Source organism: Sycon ciliatum, chromosome 6 (genome assembly GCF_964019385.1).
Source record: "Sycon ciliatum chromosome 6, ocSycCili1.1, whole genome shotgun sequence".
Lineage (NCBI taxonomy): Eukaryota > Metazoa > Porifera > Calcarea > Leucosolenida > Sycettidae > Sycon > Sycon ciliatum.
Window position 1 is genome coordinate 24,984,521 of NC_088648.1, and position 5,693 is coordinate 24,990,213.

A 5,693-nucleotide genomic window follows, 5' to 3' on the forward strand; every position below is an offset into this window, starting at 1 on the left:
CAAAAATACGCACAGACGCGTGGTTTCACGCGTACACGCGCCAGTTGTGAACACAGCTTAAGTGTAATGAACAAAGAAATGGAAGTGTATTCGGGTAAAATTTTGTAAAGACATTGATTGATATTAGGACACAGTGGGCTGTGTCCTTCATACTGTGTGCATGCCAACCACGCCGAGAAAACCTCTTTAATGCGGTACTAATGTTGTGCTCGGCCTTCTCAACTTGCACGGCCCTTGGCGCCCTGGAAGTACGAATGCGGCTGGACGTACACAAGTACAATGATGTGATCGGTACTGGTCCACGGCGTCAGTTTGACACTCTGGGTCGGATTTCAGTGAGCACAGCTGCACTGCAGATAGCTTGTGTGTGTGTGTGTGTGTGTGTGTGTGTGTGTGTGTGTGTCTGTGTGTTTGTGTGTGTGTGTGTGTGTGTTTGTGTGTGTTTGTGTGTGTGTGTGTGTGTTTGTGTGTGTGTGTATGTATGTGCAGTACATCTACTTACAGCTCGGTGAGAGACGGCATGTCGGGAACACCGAGCCCGCTCACCCTTGCAGCTCTCACTATAGCGCCGCCCTCTGGCAAGCCACTGCAGTTGCCCACAACCCCGCCGTTCGGCATGGCGGTCAGCTGGCACACACCGCCGGCCAAGGCGTAGGCGCCATCACCGCTGAACCAGGACAACATCACCCAGCAGATGACCAGCAGAGCTTGACATGAACGACAGTGCGCCATCTGAAAAGCACAGGTGAATGCACACGCTGATAAGCTGGCAGCAGGCTAAATCCAGGGGCGGGTGGATTCAGGGGGGAGGGGGGGGGGGGGTCCGGGGAGCCCCCTAAATTTCGCAAATGTACTACTATGCATGATTGTACATGTATCAGCTACTGTAAGACATGCATATTTAACGAGGAAGTAAATGTAACGTTTTAGCGGATGACATTTCTTGACATTTCTTTGTTATAATATGATCCGTTTAGGCCGTATGGCTTCATATATGTTGTGTTTGGATATGGCGGAATACTGCAGGATCGTTAACATATCTTCTCGTTAACCGATGAATTTTGGGCAATCGTTAAATTTGCGACTCGTTATAATACCATGTCTTACAGTATTCAGTTTTGGCAAAACTGGAACCCCCCCCCCCCTGGAGAGCTCTCTGGATCCGAACCTGTAAACCGCTCAGCTCCAAATCAACTGCCCTGTGGCTTACTGGCGTTGTCCGACACCGAGGCCATTGCTATTGGTCTCCAAGAATCCCCAATGGTCTTGGGCTCTATATACCCTACTGTCCATAGCATACATAACATCGGCAGACCATGGCTCAACAACTCAGGGACTTTCACGCAACAACAAAAATAGCCAGTGAAATGCTGCAAGTGCCAATATGGTGGCGGAAGGAAAGCAACTCACAGCAGCACAACACGACCTTGCACAGCAACTCACTACAGCGCAACACCACCTTGGACAGCAACTCACAGCAGCTTAACATCATCTTGGACAGCAACTCACAGCAGCACAACACCACCTTGGACAGCAACTCACAGCAGCGCAACACCACCTTGCACAGCAACTCACTGTAGCACAACACCGCCTTGCACAGCAACGTTCTTGTCTGTAACATGGCTACACGCTACTATCACTCCGCTGCCACTCGCCAATCACTCAGCAAGGGCATCCGAAAGTAATTTGGGGTGGTACGGTCAGCCATCTGAAGTACAATTTACTCGTGGGGGAGGGTTGCTGAAACATTTCGGAAATTTAGACCCCAGATTAGTGTATTTTATTGATTCACGGGGTACCTGGGGCAAAAAGTGGTACGGTCAGTGCCGTAGTGACCGTAGCGTGTCCGACGCCTCCCTGCATTTGTACAATTTTTATGCGCAAAGTGATCACATATGTGGTACAGCTGCTCGTCTAGCTTTTTCTTCCTTTTTGGAATCAGGGGTGTCGGACATGGTACGGTCACTACGGTATTGAGCGTACCACTTTTTACCCCAGGTACCCCGTGAATCAATAAAAATGAATACACTCATCTGAGCCCTAAATTTCCAAAATGTTCCGCTCAGCCACCCCTTCCACACGAGGAAATTGTACCTGAGATGGCTGCCCGTACCACACTAAAATACCTTCCGACACCCCTGGGAATGACGGTCCAAACTTTTGAAACGCACTGTGCGTGCAGCAGTTCTCGACAATTCTGGTGCACTGAAGTTCAACAAGCTGTCGGCTAAGTGCAGAGCAAGGAATGTGGGTGCATGCACTGCAGCACAAGCACCTCAGTAATTCTCCCCATGCTCCTGTCAGAGAGTGTGTTTACATGTCCTTCTATGTGCTTGTTATCTTTATGAAAAATTTTACTTCACCATAGGTAGATCTACTAGGCATGGATGCTTTCTTGCTGAGGATCATGTCTCATGAGTGATGCCACAGCTCCTAGGCTGTGATGAAACATCAATTCTGTCACCGGCTTGACGCACTTCACATGAATCGAGTCCGGGGCATGCATTGTGACCGGCGTGGACACGGATCGTTGGATATGGATCGTTGCAACGTGCTGCAACACATGGACGCCATAACCTTGTATGGGTGTATTCCCGTGCACCTGTCAAATTTGACCGGTTGCTCCGACTTCACCTGCCCCATTGAGCATTTACGGACACCAGCTACTTCCATATACAGTAGAACAAATTTCGAAGCCTGCATTTCAATCAACTCCTCGAATTGGAAATGATGAAGATCGAAAACATCCACACGTACCACCCTCCATGAATCCGCTTACCTTTCCAGGAAAAATAACTGACTGGCTGGCTGGCTTACAGGTTGTCGAATGTACCACGCAGCGTCCCAGCCTGAGGACAGCAGCCCGTCACTTCCCACCACACCAAACACTACTAAATTATTGATACGAGTTTCTCAGCCAAACCAATTCCTCATGGGTCAAGCAAGCTGACGGAAGCCCACAGTTCGAGCCGCTCCAAGCAGGCTCGAGGCAAACTATAATATCCGTCGCCTGCTTCCAAACACATCCTACGAGCGTCGTTCAAAAGAAGGACTTGGCCAGAGTCCAGAACTCCTCATACTAGTAAACACAGATTGGATCTAGATGGTTGTTTTGCAAATAGTGGAGATGATCGTGAAGATTGAAGCAGGAAAGACAGTTCAAGTGACGAAGTAGGTCTACGAGTGGCCTGATCCTCTGAACACGAGTCACCAGGTTATTTGTACTACGGTATGCACGAGGTCTACACAGGACAGGAGCTGGGACAGGGAGGTCGCGGCTAGTTTGGCTCTGCGAGCGCATGCAATGATTGGGTAAAACCGGGTGGTGTTGCGGTCGTGAAGAGTACAGTGTGTACGGGTACTAGTGGGACGTGGGTACGAAAAACCCACTGCCCCGTATCGGCACTACATGGCCACGTAGATGAGCTGGGCCGTGTATATGTCTGCATGGGCCAGTCCTGTTTTCCGGGTGCAAGGATCAGGAGTTTTGTTGTTGAAATGTGCAGGTCTACGCATCAACAAATCTACATGTATGCATGTACCATTCCATTGCTAAAAAAGGAGAGCAAAAGAAGAAGAAAAACACCTTCGGTGTCAAATGTTGTGTTGTAGGCCCTTCGCATTTGAGCCTTTCTATACTTGGTATGTATGCGTTGTTTGGTGTTGAACAACTCAGAACTGTTCTCTTTGGCCAGTGTATAGCAAGCCTGGTGCACAACCCAACCCTCTGCCCACTGTGAAGGTGAGCCGCGTTGAATTCCTGCATGCAGTGCTGTCATGTCGGACAGATTTTTCAACTAATGACGTCAGAAGTACTACTGTTGCCTTGTACAATGTAGTTGTAGAGTGTAGAAGTGATTGCATGATCTGCATGTAGTGAAGGCGCCTCTCTGCATGGGTCATCCCTCAAATAAATAATTCTATTGTATTTCTAGAACAAATTAGAAGCGTCTCCAATTCTTCAATGTAGTATATGCAATCCACACCAGTCCAAAAGAACCATCAGAAATTTAGAACCGAACGTTACCTTTTCTTCATAGGCTCTTACGTTCGGTTCTAAAATTTCTTAGTAGGAACCTTTCGCAACACGCGTACGGATACGAAACGAATGCTGATTCGTCGCATGGGTTCGAAGATTCGTCAGAGTGCCTTACGAGGGCTCGCTTTCACGAATGGAAGCCTCTTCATTCGTGGATCGTTCCGAATTCGTCAGGTACGCATTTTTTGCCATGTACACGTTTCCCTTGATTCCATGATCCATGCACGTGTACGCCAAGCTACCGGCCGTATTCGTAGTTGCCATGGAAATCAGCGTGACGACTAGCGAAACCTGAATCTGTTCCAACGAAACGGGGGCGAGCCGAATCAAACTTTTGTTTCGCATTCGATTCACTGCAGATGCGAAAGGTCCCCAGTGTTCTTTAGGACTGTTGTAGATTGTGCAGATGCATGTACCACATTGAAGAATGTCGTATTTTCTCTAATAAGAGCCCGGGGTTCTTATTATTTCAGTGACAGCTCTACCCGCGCTACTATTAGAGACTGCGCTATTATTGGAGACTGTGCTTTTATTTGTTCAATGCTCCACTATCAAGCCAACTCCAGTCTAAATAGGCATAAACTGACCATAATCAAGACTGGTGTTCTCAACCGTCCCTGAACTGGAATATTGTCAAATACTGATGTTTCACGATAACATGGGCGCCTGGAAGGAAGTACTGTACTAGTAGTAGACCGAAAACCTCCTTACAAATTATATGCTTGGGCTGTACTGCTGGGTTTTTTTTAAATGCAGTCAATACACTTGTTGCATACTCCAATTGAGCCCGCTCTACTATAGGAGACTGTACTTATTATAATGATTTAAAAACAACCCTCATCCCGTGTCATTATTGGAGACTGGGCTGTTGTTGGAGGCCTGGGCTTTTATTAGAGAAAATACTGTAATATTAAGGTATCACGCCACGAGTCCCCGCAAGACGCTCTGGCCCATGATTCCATGAACCACTGCACGGTCTTTGAGCCAGGGAGTAGTAAGATACCGGTGTATTACTACTCCCTGTTGTGAACTACCTGACTGCCGAACAAAACAAGCTCCAGCCGGATGAAGACGATGAACTCGCAATCCTGTCGCAGCACTGTATTGGCAAGAGTACATGCATGGTTTCATGTACTGTACGTCAACAAATTTTCAGCCCATTCAAATTTCAGCCTCCCAGTGCTAAAACCCATTTCAGCCGCATCAAATTTTCGGCCTGTACTGCTGCCGCTTGTATACACTGTCACACTGAACCTTGTAACACAACATTTCGGCCGCAACAAATGTTCGGCCAGACATGGCCAGGCCGGAAATATCCGAAAATAAATATGCGCCGAATATTTGTTGCCTAACAGTACCTAGTACTCGGCAGGCTTGGTGTAACTGGTCACATTCTGTACTTGTACCCTACTTCCTGGTGCAGCCAAGCCTGCCAGCCTAGTATGGTAACTTTGGAGTCTTTTGGGGGATCCCCATATCTCACCCACAATAGGGAATCAATACAGCATACTATAATTATGTCAACAGATATTCGGCGCATGTTTATTTTTTGGCTATTTTCGGCCTGATCATGTTTGGCCGAAAATGTGGTCGGCTTACAGTAGTAGCCATACTGGCGCATGGCCGAAGTTCAAAAACAATTGCTGCATTCTCA